General features: G+C 46.4%; 1 pseudogene; it reads left to right on the top strand.

Annotated features, from left to right (window-relative positions):
• Positions 1-18971, top strand: part of LOC138293885 (serine/threonine-protein kinase N2-like) — a 245836-nt pseudogene that overhangs the window by 103912 nt on the left and 122953 nt on the right.

Below are 18971 nucleotides of genomic sequence, written 5' to 3'. Positions count from 1 at the left end.
CTAGCTCTTGGTGCTGTGTATAACAGGCGCACCCACGATAGGAAGCCCGGCCTGAGGCCCATCCGTCTCATTGCCTCCCACAGAAATTTCCAGGACAGGGAATTAAATGCCTTTTCGATATCCAAGGCGATTAGTGCTTCCCGTATCGCTGTGTCTTGGGTTTTGTGCATCACATGGGAGAGCCTCCGCAGATTCATGTGCATGCGTACCTCTCCCTGGCATAAACACACATTGGTCCTAGTGGACCAGGTGGGTGATCACCCAGCCTAACCACATGGCTAGAACTTTTGCATGTTATTTAATGTCTACATTGAGCATAGACCGCGGCCGGTAGGAGCTGTGGTCGGCAGGGTCCTTACCCGTTTCGGTAACATGATTATCAGGGCTCCTTGCATGTGAGCTGGTAAGGCACCTTCATTGTACACCTCGCAGAGAGTCTCCGGCAATCCAGGGAGCATAAAGGTGGACTACCTTTGAAAATACTCAACCGGGAGTCCATCCGGACCCAGGCTTTTTCTGCAAGGTATTTCTCAGAGGACCTCTTGTAGCTCCTCCAGTTGTATGTCTCCTTTCAGACCTTCGGACTGGGCCTCCGTCAATCTGGGGATTTTAATCTCATTAAGGAACTCTCCCACTTCAGGAGTGTCTACACGTGTCGGGGATGCAAATATCCCTATCAAGTGGCCCCATAACAATGAGTTGATCGGCACTTGTCCTACAACCATCTCTCTATCCAGTCCACACAGGGATAGAATCAGTGGTGGGGGTCTATTGCATTTGAGCAACCAGGCCAACATGCGGTCCGACCGGTCTCCCTCTCGGTGTAACCACTGTCTATAATTTTTCAAAACATGACAGTCCAGTCTGTCCCAAATGGCCTCAGTGGATACTAAACTTAATCCATTCCAAGAACGAAACAACACTGCTCCTCAAGGAAGTGGATGAATTGCTAGCAAAGAAAGCAATAGAAAAGGTTACAACACAGGAAATCAACAAGGGAAAGTATTCAACATATTTCCTTATTCCCCCTGTGACCAACTCACTTAGAATAATTTTACACTTATGGTTCATAAAAATTCAATAATTCAAGATGACGATACTGCAACTACAGGAGGGAGACTTAATGGCAACTATAAACTTAAAAGTCCCATGCTTGCACATTCCTGTGAATACACATCACAAAAGATTTCTATACTTTGTGGTGAGCAAGATTCACTATCAATTTTCAGTACTGGCATTTGGAATAAAATCCACACCAAGGTTGTTCACATGGTGCCTGGCATCAGCAGCAGCTCACCTCAGAAGAAAGGGTATTCTTGTCTACCCATACTTAGAAGATTGGCTGGTGAGAGCAAACTCTTACAAAAATGCAAGAATCATATTCAGCAAGCAATAAAGACAGTGTTCGCCTTGGGATTCTCAATAAACTTAGAGAAATTATCCTCCCCTCCAGAACAGGGAAATTTATTTCTGGGAGCAAGAATAAATTCAATTCAAGGGAAAGTGTTTCCAAATGAGAAGAGAACACAATCTTTGATTGTGGATGCTCATCAATACCAGAAGGGACAAGCTCTTACAGTGAGGACAGTGGGGACGCTTCTGGGAACAATTGCATTTGGCATTCCCTTAATACCATATGCAAGACTTCACATGAGACCATTACAAGAATGGCTGCAAGCTTAGTGGTCAAAAGCCACAGGAATTTGGGAAGATCTAGTGGTTGTCACGCAAAGTAGAAACAGAGATAGCATGGTGGAACAGATCAAATATAACACAAGGAATGAAATTTCAGCTGTCAATTCCATCAATAACAGGTGCCTCACATATGGGAGGGGGAGCACACATATGAACTCATGCAAAGTCAGAGGACTTTAGAAGGAGGAGGATGCAGTGCAACACATAAATTCCTAGAATTAAATACGGTGTTCCTAGCCTTAAAAGCATTTCAAAGGCAGCTATCATGTTTATCTGTGTTAATTCAAACAGACAACACTATAGCAGTGTTCTACATAGACAAACAGGGTGGAAGTCTATCCGCACAGTTATCAAGATTAGCCCAGGAACTTTGGAACTGGGCCATTCAAAGAAGATATCTTTAACAGCAATACATCTGCCAGAGGAGGACAATGTGGATCCAGACAAACTCAGCCGGCAAGAATCCTGCTCACACGAATAGAACTGAATAGAACGAATAGTTGAATCAGAAAGTGCTCAGAAAAATCTTTTGGAAGTGGGGAACACCTTAAGTCGAACTGTTTGCAACACCAGAGAACGCAAAAATGCTAAAGCTTTGCATCCAGGCATCATCACCACCAGTCCCTGGGGAATGCCCTGTCGACACATTGACCAGGGACATTTGCTTATGCTTTCCCCCAATATCACTCTTGCAGAGGGTGATTAACAATTGCAAAAGGAACAGGATGACGCTGATCTTAATTGCACCACAATGGGCAACACAAACTTGTTTTTCAGAACTAATCCAGTTGCAAACGGGAAATATTTCACTATACCTGTACAACAAAATGTGTTATTTATGGACAGGAGAAGAAGTCTACATCTAGAACCAGAAAGAATAAGCTTAGCAGCCTGGCTGCTGAAGACAGAATTTAGACACCTAAAGTTATAATAATTATTAAACATTATTAAAGTACTTAACCTCTTCGCTGACAGGCCTTTTCCCCCTCAGGTGACAGGCCTGTTTTTTTGGCTATTTGGGGCAGTTCGCGCTTAGGCCCTCATAACATTTTGTCCACATAAGCTACCCACGCCAAATTGAGTCCTTTTTTTCAACATCCTGGGGATTCTGGAGGTACCCAGAGTTTGTGGGTTCCCCTGGAGGAGACCAAGAAAATAGCCAAAATACAGCAAAAATTTAATTTAAAACAGAAAAATGGAAAATAGGGCTGCGGAAGAAGGCTTGTGTTTTTTTCCCCTGAAATTGGCATCAACAAAGGGTTTACGGTGCTAAAATCACCATCTTCCCAGCTTTCAGAAACAAGCAGACTTGAATCAGAAAACCAACATTTTCAACCCAATTTTGGCATTTTACTGGGACATTGGACTATTTTTCTATTTTTGGTGCTTTTAGCCTCCTTCCAGTTAGTGACAGAAATTGGTGTGAAACCAATGCTGGATCCCGGACAGCTAAACATTTCTAAAAAAAAATTGACAAAATTCTGATTTCAGCAAGGGGTCATTGTGTAGATCCTCAAGGTTTTCCTACAGAAAATAACAGCTGAAATTAAAAAAAATATTGAAATTGAGATGAAAAAAAGCTATTTTTCTCCATGTTATAACTTTTTCCTGCCATGTCAGATTTTTTAAAGCAATACACCGTTACGTCTTCTGGACTCTTCTGGTTGCGGGATATATAGGGCTTGTGGGTTCATCAGCACTCAAAGTACCCAAAGCCAATAAAGGAGCTGCACCTTGCAATGGGTTTTCATTCTATACCGGGTATACAGCAATTCATTTGGTGAAATATAAAGAGTGTATTTCCACAATGGGCACAAGATAAGGTGTTGAGAAGCAGTAGTTATTTTCAGATCTCTGACTCCGTGTCCCCGTACTAGCATGTGAATTACAGCGCATTTCACAAATAAACATCTTTTTTACACACTGTCTTACATTTGGAAGGAAAAAATGTAGAGTAAGACAAGGGGCAATAACACTTGTTCTGCTATTCTGTGTTCCTCCTAGTCTCCCGATAAAAATGTCCCGCACTTGTGTGGGTAGGCCTAATGCCGCAACAGGAAACACAACATGGACATATCACATTTTGAGATTGAAATCTCACTTATTTTTTTTAAAGTGCCTCGCTGTGGATTTTGGCCTCTAGCTCAGCCGGCACTTAGGAACACCTAGCAAACCTGGACATTTCTGAAAACTAGACACCTAGGGGAACCCAGGATGGGGTAACTTGTAATGCTCTCACCAGGTTCTGTTATCCAGAATCCTTAGCAAATCTCAAAATGTGGCAAAAACCTTTTTCCTCACATTTCGGTGCTGCAAAGTTCTGGAATCTGAGGGGAGCCACAACCTTCCATCTACGCAGCGTTCCCCCAGGTCTCCCGATAAAAATAGTACCTCACTTGTGTGGGTAGGCCTAGTGCCCGCAAAAGGAAATGCCCCAAAACACTATGTGGACACCTGCGTTTTTGGTCCTGGGCTCAGCAGCCATATAGGGAAACCTACCAAACGCAAACATTTCTGAAAACACGACACCCGTTGGAGTCCAGTGAGGTGTGACTTGCGTGGATCCCCTAGTGTTTTCTTACCCAGAATCCTCAGCAAACCTCAAATTTAGCTAAAAAATTGCATTTCCCCACATTTGTGTGTGGGATCACTGCACCAGCACAAATTTTCTACCACTCAACGTTCCCCTCAGCCTCCCGGTAAAAAGGATACCTCTCTTGTGTAGGTGGGCCCGCTGCCTGTGACAGGGAGGAGCCAAAAACATGTCAAAAATGAGGAGGAACCAAACCGGGACCAAAAGGGCAGTTTGAAAAAAAAGGTTTTAGGCTGAATTTTTATCGGTAAGGATGCGACAATGCTGGGTGGTGGGAATTTTGTGGATTCCTGAAGGTTCCACCACAAAAATGTGGGGGAAATGTGTGATTTCCAGAAAAGTTGGCGGTTTGCAGGGAATTGTCGGTAAGAAAATGTTGTGGGACTCACCCAGATGTTTAGTTTTCAGATGTGTCTAGGTCTTGTAGATTTTTGTACATGGCAGCGTCCCAAAGTCCAAAAAGTGCAGCCCTCACCATTCCAAGTTGGACAATTTTGAGTGTTAGACAAGCTCTCATGGCCCAAGTGTAAAACCAAAACCCAAAATAATCAAAAGTTTTCTTGCTTGCCGTGGGATAAGATGTTTTAGTGTGCGGGGGGAGCGCTGAAAGACTGTTACCTCCTTCAGTTGGGGTGAGGGCATAACCATACACATGCGGGTTAGTAGCCACCACCCCACTATTTTATTTATTTATTATATTTTTTTAATTCCCTGTCCTCTAGTAGGCTTTCTGCTCCCCTGGGGACTGGATTGGGGGTAATTGCCCCATCTGCCCACTAGTAGACAGAACAACTTTGTCCCCATTTAATTGGGGTGGGGATATGGCCATACTCCCACCCTCTTTTAAAAAAAAAAAATAATAAAAAAAAAATCTTACCTGATCTCTTGTGGGCTTTCTGAACCCCACCTCCACCTTTGGGGCAGATGGACCTTACAAAAATAGGCCGATCTGCCCGCAAGGGGGGCAGAAATGGCCATCAGTAATGTACCACCATGAGGCGTGAACCATGCCCAAGGGGCTGCCCCCGCGCCCTTAAACAAAACACACACACCTACCAATGCCTGGTGCCTAAGCGGTTTCTGCCCCTGGCCCCAGGGGGCAGCAATGGCCTAAAATAAATTTGCCCCCCAGAGAAGCGATCCTTGCATGAAATTGGCGCTAATAAAATATCTGGTGCCTAGTGGTTTCTGCCCCCTTTGGGGGCAGATTAGCCTAATAAAAATAAGCCAGTCTGCCCTAAAGGGGGCCAGAAATAGCCTAAAATAAATTTGCCCCCCAGGGGTGCGACCCTTGCCAAAGGGGTCCCTCCCATTGCGTGAAATTGTCACACAAAAAAAATTAAATCCCTGGTGTCTAGTGGTTTCTGTCCAATCCCTCCTGCCTAAGATAAATTTGCTTCCCCAGGGGAACGACCCTTTCCTAAGGGGTCGCTCCCCCTCGTGTAAAATTTATTTAAAAAAAAAAAAAGATCCCTGATGTCTAGAGGTTTCTGACACCCCTCGCTGCAGATATGCTCTCTGCCCCCAGTCTGTGATTACAAGAGAAATGCCGAAGCATTTCTCTTGCGATCCGCAGCATGGTGGGGGTGGCCTCTTATGAGGTCAGCGCGCAGTCGTGCGCTAAAGTCATCAGACGTCAGTGGGGGGGGGCTTGGACGGGGATAGAAGGGGAAGCAATTTCCCTTCCATCCCTGCCCATGGGAGAAAGGGGAGCGCTTCCCCCGAGGACCCATTACTGGCCGAGGTGGTTACATCCTTGCCTCCTGAGCGCATGGCAGCGGACGTAACCACCTCGCCCAGGGCACCCTACGGGTTAACATGCCTAAAGGATTGTAATCTAACTTATAGTTCATTACGAGTACATCTAACGGTAGTAGGTTACACAAAGGGGTAGTTTGGAAAAAGTTTCCTTACTTACTGTACCAGTAATAAAACATTTCTTGGAAGGTGCAAAAAAAATACCACCTCCAAGGAAAATACCTGCACCCACACGGTACCTTAACCGGGTGTTAAACCAATCAATGAAACCACCATTTGAACCACTACATAGAGTTTCACATAAAGATGCCCACATTAAAGACTGCATTATTGGTGGCTATAATGTCGCTTCGGAGGGTGAGTGAAAGACAAGCCCTCACAATCCAAGAGCCATATATGTAAATTCTTTAGGACAGAATTGTGCTGAGGACAGATCCTCAGTTTCTACCAAAAGTAGTTTCACAATTTCACATGAACGAAACTATCCAAGCACCACGTTTTTTCCAAAAACCCTAAGGATCCAGCAGAGAGAGCTTTACATACATTATACAGAGAGGACTAAACCATCTAGGAAATCAAAGCAACTATGTCTCATTTGCGGAGAACAATGTGAGAAAGACAGTTACTAAGGGTACTGTGGCCAGATGGATTTTGGAGACAATACAAATTTGTCATGCAAATGACGGTGGAAGATTGGGAAGAAAACCTAAGGCACTCTCAACAAGGAAGAAGGGGAAACCATCACCTTTCTTTCAAACACACCATTACAAGAAATTTGTTTGGCCGCTACTGCATAGACATCCAAATGAGCAAGAAAGCTCAGATGGGCCAGAAGGAACTAAAACGTTTATTTTCAAATCCATCTTAGGCCCATCCTCCATAAAACAACCATACTGCTCCGTAATCTATGCACAGCATGTGAATCCAGAAAAGATTCATACTGCAAAACGTAAAGTTTCTTACCTGTAGGTGTGGTTTTGCAGCTCGAACTATTTTCTAGATTCACAAGTAAGCAACCCACCCACCTCCACCAGGAAGATGGAGAAAAATGAAAGAAAAGAAAGAGCACTGAAGATGGCGACCAAAGGTGGGAGCTTCCAGAAGAAACACAACGTCACAGAGGGCACCAGATGGAGGTACTGTTGACGGTCACTCCAAACAAAACAGGAAGGAGAGGAAGGACTACGCAAAACAGAAAACAAAAGGAAAAGTACTACAAAATACTGGAGAATTCCGTACCGTACCACTAGATGGCAGAATAACGGACAGCATGTGAATCCAGAAAATTCTTCAAGCAGCAAAACTACACGTACAGTTAGGAAACTTTACTTTTTAGTGCAGTGAGAGTCATTAAAGAGAAACTGTTGTCCTAAGGGATGGCATGCCAAATGTACCCTCTCTTCAGAAAAGTTTTGGGTACTGATGCTAGAAAAACATTGTTTTTCTTCTCCCCATTTCATGTGCTGTATTAAACATAGCTGCATTCTACAATTGCCCTGAGCATCCCAATAGCATGGACTGTCCTGCCATTCGAAAGTTTGTACTCGCCTACTAATTTATGACTACCTCCCTCCACCCCCTATCCTGGGGCCAGGCCTGGGTTCATGTAAACTCTAGACCGATGAACCGGTTAGAAAAGCCAGTCTAAAGGTCAGCAATCAATCTGTGTGCCCACATGTCAACTGCTGGGTCGTACCTAACGTGTTGGGCTCACCTCTTTAAGGTTTGTGGAGAAAATCCATCTGACCTTTGTTTGGCCTAGATTCTTCGCAGTGTAGTGCGTCCGTGCCCTGATTGGCCTTGGAAGAAGCCCTCTGTCCATCTGGGCACTCCCAATTGTTCTCTCTAACAGGGATAGATGCAAATATTAATTTTGGACCCAAAAAGACATGAACACTTTTACAAGCTGCTTGGAGACAAGTAAGAGTGAGGGGAAGGATAGTCTGTATGTATTTCCCATGTTAAATTAGTTGTAACTCTCATTTCTTTACTAAAGGCTGACTATGACATCTCCTAGTGGGGGGTTTTCGGCCTCTTACAGAAAACACTGGCAAAACTCACAGAAGAGTAAGTAAAACAGCACATGAGCTTAGTGAAGTCGGGAATAGGATTGTTGTAAGCAGCGACTGGAGCACTCCTATTAAACAACCAAGGCCTTACCTATTGCCCAGATGCCCACTAGTGTGCCTCCAGGAGGGTTCAGTGACCAGTGGACCTTTAGGCTTTGATCCTGTTAAGACGTCTATTGGAGACATGCTAAGAGGTGCTGATTGTTTACCTGGTTGGGAAAAGTAGCCTAAAATATTGCTAAAGTGGCAGTCCAGTCGCTCTCTTCCCTGAAGAGAATGGGTTCTCTAAATTGATTTTCTTTAGGAATCACTGTGTGTACATTTATGTTATAAGGAATACTTAATCTTGGATTGATCGACTCTCCTTCCTCAATGCTGTGCAACTATGATACAGAGTAAGCTCTTCTCTTTCTCCAGTGTGCTAGCTGGAAAAAGTAATCCCAAAATAAGAAAAAAATCCAGCTTCAGACATAGCTGTTATAAATCATGTTGACAGCGATTCCCAAAGATGACCATCAGGCTCAATGTGGAATTGTCATGTGCATTTTCCCAGGCCCATTGTTGTTTTGATGGATGAAGCATAAACCCGGACTGGGCATGCCTCATATTTTAAACCTCTTGTTTACAGCGATATTGCAATTGAGAAATTGAACCTGGATGCAGAGACAACACCACAGAAACAAGATCATGAGCACAGAAGTGAGCAGGGAAACATCGACACCCCTGGGAGGCTTTCATGGGTGAGACTGTAGACAGGATTCTGATTGGAGCTTGTCCACCGGGCAGGTTGGGAGATTGTAAACAGAGTGGACAGACATGCTAGGTGGATGGCAGCATTGGTAGAGGGCATGATGGTACACCAAGGAAGCTGGCTTGTATGCATATACCTTGATAATTAGATTGTGCACAGAGTTTACTCAAGAATACTGGACGTGTTTGAACACACAGGCACATTATCATGGAACTGCATATGGGTTGAGTTAAAAAGATAAATCCCAGTATAATCTCAGCATTGAGAACACACATGATGAATTCACTTAAGTGTGTGTCCATCGCAAGATGATACTTATAGGTGGCTAACTGTCATGCAGCAACACCCACTGGCTGTTTTTGATTGTGGTGCATGCCTTGTGACTTAACCTCATGTAATAAAATCAGCTTCTATCTATGGTATGGTGTGGTATGGTATGGGCCTGTTGTGTGTGGACAGTATCAGTGGGTCACCTCAAGATTATCACAGCCAATAGCATGAGTAGTAGTAGGAGACCTACCCTTGCAGGGCATCTGTCATTCCTCTCACTTGTTCCTCTTGCTTCCAAATCAGATGTGCTTAGCATGTGTACAGCAGTAGTTTGGGTTTTATTAGTTTTGAAAGATCCGTGCGAATGTTTATTCAGAGACCAAGGCATGGTTGTGAGGTGAGCGAGAGTTAGAGGACAATGTAAGATTTCCCCAGTTTGTTCATGTGGTATGTTTACATATGTGGTATGTTGCAGGGGAAACATCCTGAACAACTAGGTCTAAACCACTACTTGCCTGAACCACTACTGCTAAACAACTAAAAAGTCTCTACAACTAAGTACTGAACAACTAATTTTAAGGTAAGGTTTTCCTTTTGGTTTTTATGGTTTATTAGTTGTTTAGAATATATATATATATTAGTTGTTCAGGCAATTGTTATTCAGACACAGTAGTTGTTCAGACAGTAGTTGTTCAGTACTTAGTTGTAGAGACTTTTTAGTTGTTTAGCAGTAGTGGTTTAGGCTATAGTTGTTTAGGACCTAGTTGTTCTGTCACATATTCATGTTGCAGAATCACAGTTGACATTTAGTAATGCACTGTGCTGCAGGTGGATTGAAAGGGCAAGAATACAGAATAGGAAACAGAATTCTGCCACTGTGGATGAGAAAGGGGCGTGTTAGGTTCCGGCTTACTTAAGCTCATGCATGTCTCTTCCAGAACGAAAAACTCGTGGGACTCGAGCCATTTACCCAAGTGGAGCTGGTGTCGGGGCGAGACAACAAAGGGTCAGCGGGTAACTCTTTACAAAGGTAAGGCTGCCTCAAGTGACCTGCTCTCACCCTCCGCCCTTGCAATTTGTGCACACGCTATAAAAAGTCTACTGACGGCAAGTACGTTGCAAACACTCAAGCAGACATTTTCCTGTGGCAACTCTACATCCCTTAACCATATCTCTCATGCTTATCTTTCCCTTTGGAGTTAAATTGGTCACCATCCTCTCGCTCTTTCAGAAAAAGTAAGCTCGGCTGAAACGTGCGCTTGAGTCCTTCGGCCTATTTTACCATTCTCTTGCTTCAGTTCCAATACACAAGCACTACTCCATTCTTTTCCCTTCTCCTTCGTTATTTGTCTCATTCAGTTTTTATGTTCTGTTGAATAGTCCCACCCGTATCTGTATTTGTGAACCCTTTTCAATGTACATAAGAAATATATGCTTATTTGAAAAAGTGACAATTTAAAATGCATAGAAAACATTGCAGCATATTACAAATGTTTGAATTTTAAAAATGTTCTCTTTGTTTTAAAAATATATAAATAAAGTTAATTTGAAAATAGTTTGCAGGATTAAAAATAATTTAGCTGCCTATATGTAAAGGAAAACGTTCAGGAAACAGAGCGAAATACAAACAAACTTCAGTGAAGATTCCTGTAGGGAAGTACCCTCTTTCTTGGCATGGTTACCCCCATTTTCTGCCTGTTGTCAGTATGTTTGACTGTGTCTACTGGGATCCTGCTAACCAGGACCCCAGTAGTTTTTCTCTCGCCTCTAAATTGTACCTTTTTCTTCCCACAATTGGCATACTGGTCCTCCCATGTAAGTCTCTAGAATATGGTACCTAGGTACCCAGGGCATTGGGGTTCCAGGGGATCCCCATGGGCTGCAGCAGTTATTCTGGTACCCATAGGGAGCCCATGCAAATGGTTCTGCAGGCCTGCCATTGCAGCCTGAGTGAAACGGGTCACTATAACTCACCCATATGGTATGTCCTCTTGGCCCAGAGTGCATGGTGCAGGTACCTGTGCGTGAGGGCACCCCTGCACTAGCAGATGTGCCCCCACAAACTCCAGATCCATTTCCATGGACTTTGTGAGTGCGGGGACGCCATTTTACGCATGTACTGGACATAGGTCACCACCTATGTCCAGCTACATAATGGTAACTCCGAACCTGGGCATGTTTGGTATCAAACATGTTTGAATCTGTTGCAAGTATTGGAAGGATGATTCCATGCACTCTGGGGGCTCCTTAGAGGACCCCCACATTGGTGTTCAGACAGGTTTCTGCCGTCCTGCTGCTTGATCTCATCAAGCCCAGGAAGGCAGAACAAAGGATTTCCTGTGAGAGAGGGAGGTATTACACTCTCCCTTTGGAAATAGGTGTGACCGGCTTGGGAGGGGTAGCCTCCCCAAGTCTCTGGTTTGCTTTGAAGGGCACATTTGGTGCCCTCTGTGCATAAACCAGTCCACACCGGCTCAGGGACCCCCAGTCCCTGCTTTGGCTCGAAACTGGACAATGGAAAGGGGAGTGACCATTCCCCTGTCCATCACCACCCCAGGGGTGGTGCCCAGAGCTCCTCCAGGGGCGTCCCTGGGTTCTGCCATCTTGTTTCCAAGGTTGACCGAGAATTCTGGGAGCATTGGAATGACTAGGCCAGGTAGGTGACGTCAGAGTTCCCCCCTTTTAGTTGCTAACCTGGTTAGGTGACCAGTCCCCCTTCCAGGGCTATTTAGGGTCTCTCTCTTGGGTGGGTCCTCAGATTCGGCTTGCAGGTTCCAGCAGGACTCCTCTGCAACTTCCACTTTGACTTCTGGCCACTGGAACCACCACTGGACCCTCCAGGAATCGACAAACGCTGCTAGAAGACTCTTATGCAACTTTGTTTCCATGTCTCCTGCCAGCTTTGCAACATTTCCCTGGCCATGCATCCTCAGAAGATTGCAACTCTTCAGCCTGCACAAGAAGAAGATGGAATCTCCCTTGGGGTGAAGGAATCACTCCCCTGCAAACACAGGCAACTACAACAAGCGACGGCCAGCTGCATGGATTTCCCCTCATCTTGAGCTATATGAATCCTGCATCACGGGTGATGGTCCGGAGTAGTCCTCTTGATCCTCTCTGCCAGCTGTCCAACTTTGGTGGAGATAATCCTTTGCCTTCCCTCGCAGGACAAGTACCCCCCTCCACTGCATTTCTTACAGCTGCCAAGGCTTGTTTGCATCTCATCCAAGGGATCTTCAGGTGACGTGTAGCTCCAGCCCCCAGCACTCCATCCTGCAAAGCACAGCCTCCTGCGTGGTTGTCCTGTGGCATGAAATCCTCTTTTGTAGTGTTGCTTGCACTTCTTCTGCGACTCCTGTGTCTCCATCCTGTGGACTCCTATGGGTGCTGCCTCTGCTCCTGTGGACTCTGTGACACTGAGGGTACATCTGGCTCCCCCTCCTGGGATGAGTCCTTCTGGGCGTTGCTGGTCCCTGGCAGCACCACTTTTTCACTAACCGCAAGTTGCATTTGCCAAGGCTTGTTGGTCGGATTCCTGCACTGATATCCGTCTGCCTTCTCCCTTCCGGCATGGGACATTACCTGCATCGATCAGGAGCTCTTCTCTGGCTCTAGGACTGCAGTGCTGACCTGTTCTTCATCCCCGTTGACCAACTGCTGCAAGTAAAGCTGGGTGGGTAGTGGCTCCTACTCCTCTTAGAGTCCACTGTTACTCTTGGACTTGGTCCTCTCTCTCCACAGGTATTCTTTCTTCTGAAATCCACTGCTGGTTTTCTTGCAGTCTTGTCTGGGTGTCTTTTTCTTCTTTTTCTTCTTTTCCTCCTTTTGGGTGGTTTGGGGAAAATACAGTGATTTACTCCTACATTCCTGGTCGCTGGGGGTACTGTTACTTACCTCTGTGGTTTTCTATTAGTCCCATCTCCCCTCTACACATTTTACTTACGTAGGTGGGGGGGATACCTTATTCGCATTCCATTCTTTTAGTATGTGGTTTGTGCTCCCCCTAGGGTCACTATTGTTATTGCTATTTGCACTGTTTTCTAACCTTTTCTATGCCTGTTTCTGATTGCTAGTGTATATATTTAGTTTAGTACCTACCTCCTAATGGTGGGTTATCCTTCTAGTATTTTGTGGTGATTTCTTCCTAAAATAAAGTACCTTTATTTCTCCAGTATTGGATCTTTCATAGATTCACATGTTTGAATCATCCCTGCCGTCGAGGTGGGAGCCTCACGGTAACCCCAAATACACATAGCAGTAATCTTTACACACTAGGCCCCAATGGCCCACCAAGGTTCTTTTATAGCCTATCCATGTTCTTTTGCAAAAAAAAAGAAAAAAAAAAGTTGAGCCACAGCCAATCAGGCGTCCCCACCCTCTAGAACACTCCCAACAGAGGCTCTTTCCCTCAGATTTTCTACCGCACGTCGTGTGAAGGGAGTCTCCCTGAGCTCTGCTCAGTTTTCCTTTCTGACAGGAGTTTTTCTGTCAGAAAATTTCACCTTACAATCTCAGTATGTCTCAGCAGACTAAGAACGGTCTGTTTAGGGATTGTGGCAGTTGTGGGATGAAGAGACTTCATGTTGATGACCCCCCCAAAAAGTGTATCTGCTGCCTGCATCCTGACCACAAGGTGAGAGACTGTAAAATCTGTCACACCTTTAGTCTGAAAACCCCCAAGGACCGTGAAGGTAGGCCATGGAAAACCCATCTTCAGATGAGGGTGAAACATCATCTCGCTCCCTCAAGAGACCTGGGGAGAAAGGAAGACTACCCGAGGAGCCACCGAAGAAAGTGGTTAAAAAGTCAAGGTATACATCAATGGAGAAGCAGGGGTGCCAAGAGCCTGCTACCTCCGGATCAGAGACCCAGGCAGGACTCTTCAAAAAGGTTCGCTCAGAGGCTACGACGCCTGTGGGGAAAAAGGCACCCACAAGAAGTGCCTCTCTGTCCCTGTCGCCTGAGAGGGATCCGGTGAGACCTTCTTCTGATGCTACTAAGAAATGCCCGTCGACGACGACCCCGTCGACGACTGTGTCGACGGTCATGACAATGACTTTGACATTTACTACGACGGTGTCTCCGATGATAGTAACATCATCGGCGCTTTCATCGACGACGATTATCACCGCTAAAATCTTCAAGAAGGCATCGTCGACGAAAACATCGTCGACGGTGGAAGCATCAATAGTCCATCTGTCGACGACGACACTGCCGACTGCACGAAGCACCTGTCCATGAGGATCAAGAAGGCGCCGTCGACTAGCACATCTGCGCCGTCGGCGAGACAACCATGGACGAGAGACCCGTTGACGACGCATGAGTCATCGACAAAAGAACCGTTGACGACACCACCGTCGACGAGAGAACTGTCGACGAAGGGACTGTTGACGACGAAAACGGAACTGTCGACGACAACGATGGAAATTTCGTCGCCTCAATCGTCGGCCATGATTTGGGAGTGGAGCACGATTCAGCAAGGTTCCTCCCTCTTTCGTTTATCACCACCGGAGAAAAAACATCACCAATTATTCCAAGGCATACTTCTCCAAGCAAGGTCTTGCCATATCCCCAGCAGCATCTCCTGGATGATGATGAGGACATTTATTCCGGGAATGTTTGGTGCAGCCAGTAGTCCATCTCAGCTGCATGTAAAATGCCAGGACTTGGATGAGGAGGAGGAAGGGCAGGAGCAGCCCTATTATTCCTCAACTACATATCAAGGTGACTCTTCATACCCAACGGGGGAACAAGAATCTTCTTTCCCCATGCCTCGGTCATTGGTGATGGATCTCCAGGGTATGCTAATGGACTACTATTTGTGTTTTCCACTGTCGACGCCTGTAACTCCATCCAGGCCTTACAGTCAGCGGACACTTATGCAAACCCCTATGACCAGTCTCCCGGGAACACCACGCAGAAGCGTCCCATTGGTTCCCCAACCACAGGATGACCACATCTCGACGGATGACGAGAGGGAAGAAGGGGAGATAATGGAGGTGGCTCCTAGTGAGTGGGATGACTACCTCATTCCCACACCGTCACCGCCGCCGGCAGGACCAGTTGATTCACCCCCTGAGGACATCAGGGATTTTCACAATTTAATGGAAAGGGCAGCCAAGAGATTCGACTTGCCTATTATTTGTCAGGAAACAGATTGTTTCTTATATGACTTCAAAGAGCCGTCAAGGAGATCAGTAGGAGCGATCCCGATAGTGGATTTCCTATGGCAGGAGGGGTTGAAGGCAATGAAAAATCCAGCAACAGTGCCTTCCCAAATGCCAAAGCTGGAAAAGAAGTACAAGGTCCCTGATAACACTCCAGCCTGCTTAATATCACAACTGAAGCCGGATTCGGTAATATTCCAGGCAGCGCAGCGTCAATCTAAAAACCCTTCGGCACCTATCGCAGTGCCTCCAGACAAGGAGGGGAGGAGATTAGACAATATTGGTAAGAGATTTTCCTCAGTGGCAGCCATCACGGTAAAGGCGGCTAACTCCTTGGCCATACTAGGAAGGTATGATCGCCAGATGTGGGCGGACGTGTCTGCTTATATAGATCTCTTGCCTGAAGATGTCAAGGTGGAAGCAAAGAAGGTGCTGCAGGAGGGTGAGCGGATCGCGGCGGAGATCATTGACTGCACAATAGACATTTCCTTAACAGGATTCCGACAACTCGCAGGAGCAGCGATCTTACGTAGGCAGGGGTGGCTCAAGTCTACATCCTTCCGTCCGGAGGTCCAGAGCCGTATTCTGGATATGGCATATGATGGGGAAAGTCTGTTTGGGAAGCATGTGGACGACATGCTACAGTCCATCAAAACGGATACTGATACGGCGAGATCGCTTGGTACCTTGCAGTACCGGAAGCAGCCCTTTCGTGGGGCAAGGGGTAGAGGAAGTTATTCCTTTCGAGGTGGCTTCCAACAGTACAGACCCCAGTATCAGTCTTCTGCAACAGGACTCAGGCAGCAATACTGCCAGCATCAGCAGCATTATCGATTGCCACCTACCACTGCATATAGGCACCCAGCCAAGGGAAGGCCGGCGCCACAGGGAAGAGATACCGGCAGAAAACAATGACCAGCTAGCCATACCAGCTTCCTATGCTACCAGGGGCTCCAAGATCGGGGGTCGCATCACTTCTCACTTCCTTCGTTGGAAGGCCATAACATCAGACAGGTGGGTGTTGGATGTAGTGGCCAGACTGCATACTCTGGAGTTCATACAGAAACCACCGGACGTCCCTCCGTTGGGCCCTCCACCTCCACGATTAACCCAACTCCTCAAGGAAGTACAGGTGATGCTACTCAAGGGCGGAATAGAGGTGGTCCCTGCTCCTCACAGGAACAAGGGGTTCTATTCACGCTTCTTTCTGATAAAGAAACCTTCAGGAAACTACCGCCCCATTCTGGACTTAAGGTCACTAAACAAGTTTCTGAAGAAACAATCGTTCAGGATGGTAACACTGCAGGACATCTTGCGTCTCCTGAGTACCGGAGATCATATGACATCCCTAGACCTCCAGGATGTGTATTTTCATGTTCCAATACACCGCAACCATTGAAAATTCCTCAGGTTCAAGGTGGCTGGTGTGCATCTACAGTTTCGGGTCCTTCCTTTCAGTTTGAAATCAGCCCCCAGAATTTTTACAAAGATGCAGGCTCCAGTGGCAGCTCACCTCCGCCAGTCGGGCATGCAGGTGTTTCCCTATCTCGACGACTGGCTCATCAAAGCACCCTCAAAGGCTCAGGTGGGGTGACACATCTCTGTCTGCCTCCAGTTGTTTGATGACCTAGGGCTTACCATCAATTACCGGAAGTCACATCTTCGCCCCACACAGACATTGAATTTCTTAGGAGTGGTACTAGACACTGTCCGCAGCAAAGCGTACCCGTCTCAGGAAAGGAAACTAAAGCTGAACACGTTAGCCCGCAAGCTCTCGGCAAAAAAGTGCGTTTCAGTTTGCACCTGCAAGTCATTGCTGGGAATGATCTCGTCATGCATTCCGCTGGTTCCAGACTGCAGACTGTATATGCGACCCCTACAAGAGCAATTGGACGCTCAATGGTGCCAGGTACAGGGCTCTTTCGAGGACAAAATTCTCATCACATCGGAAATGCTAACAGCCATGGCTTGGTGGGCGACACCGGCAAATTTGTCCAGCGGTCTCACATTTCTTCATCAGGTACCCCGCTATATAGTGACGAGGGATGCTTCCCTCGAAGATTGGGGTGCCCACCTCCAAGATCTTCAGATCAGCGGATCCTGGACTCCAAGGGACAGTCAAGTCCACATAAATCAGCTGGAGCTCAAGGGAATAGATTTTGCTCTAAACCCTTTCTTACCAAGTCTTCAGGGCTTGAATGTCTTAATCAGGACGGAAAATACTACGAGCATGTTTTATCTAAACAAGCAGGATGGCACAAGGTCTCTACAGCTCTCGAAGCAGGGTCAGAACATCTGGAAATGGCCCATAGCGCACAACATTTTTCTAAAGGCAGAGCACGTGCCAGGACAGACCAACATGCTGCCAGATACCCTGAGCAGGACAATTATCCCCTACCATGAGTGGGAACTGGACCAGGAGGTCCTCAACCAACTCTTCCAGTTATGGGGCAGACCAAACATAGATCTGTTTGCCACTCTCGAGAACAAGAAATGCCCTTACTATGCAAGCTGGCTTCCCCAGAGAGGGTTGTGGGGGAATGCGTTTTCGATGAGATGGTCCGGCGTTTATGCCTATGCTTTTCCTCCGATCCCACTGATACCGCGAATCATCCACAAGATGAAGGTGGAGGGTTGTCGCCTCCTATTGATTGCACTGAGGTGGCCCAGACAGATGTGGTTCATGGAGCTCCTGATGCTCTCGGAACAGCCACATGTGCAACTCAGATGGAAGCCATCCCTGTTGACAGTGCACCGGGGCCAGGTCAGACATCCGGATCCGTCATCTCTCCACTTATCGGCCTGGCTTCTGAGTTCCATGAGTACGCCACCGTAAACATCTCTTCGGAATGTAGGGAGATTCTAGCCAGAGCTTGGGTGGATACTACCAATAGGACCTACAGCTTGAAATGGAAGCGATTTTGTGTGTGGTGTGCAGCGGAAGGGATCCATCCTATCTCCTCTCTTCCAGAACAGATACTACTGTATTTGTTGCACCTAGCAAAGTCTGGACTCTCATATTCCTCCATGCGCGTGGCGGCAATTTCAAGATACCGCAGGTCTCAGAATACGGTCTCCTTATATTCCACCAGGATTGTGAAACAATTCCGGAGAGGCCTGTTTTGTACTTTTCCACCGGTGCGGAAGCCTCCACCATTGTGGTCCCTAAATGTGGTCCTGGGGCAGCTCATGAAACCCCTTTGTGCGCCGATCCACAGAGCGGAACTGAAGTTCATTTCATGGAAAACTGCATTATTGCTGGCTCTTACTTCGGCTAAGAGAGTAAGTGACATACAGGCATTCACCATCAAGGAGCCTTTTCTTCAGTTCACCACTACTAGCATAATTCTGAGAACGAATCCTAAGTATATTCCGAAGGTGCCCTCAACTTTCCATTTGAATGAACCGGTTATCTTGAAAACCTTTTTTCCTAATCCGCAGACAGTGGCAGAAAGGGCATTACATTCGTTGGATATTAAAAGATGTCTCAAGTTTTACCTGCAAAAGACTCAGAGCATACGCAAATCAGACCAGTTGTTTGTGGCCTTTGGAGACGCAAGGAAGGGCCTTCCAGTATCCAAGCAGACCGTAGCCAGGTGGATTGGCCTGGCGATCCAATTCTGTCATATTCAGGCTGGTAAACTGCTCCACAGCAGGGTAAGAGCCCA

Source organism: Pleurodeles waltl, chromosome 4_2 (assembly GCF_031143425.1).
Source record: "Pleurodeles waltl isolate 20211129_DDA chromosome 4_2, aPleWal1.hap1.20221129, whole genome shotgun sequence".
Taxonomy (NCBI): Eukaryota; Metazoa; Chordata; class Amphibia; order Caudata; family Salamandridae; genus Pleurodeles; species Pleurodeles waltl.
Note: the sequence above shows the minus strand (reverse complement) of the source record. Positions and strands in the feature narration are given on the sequence as shown.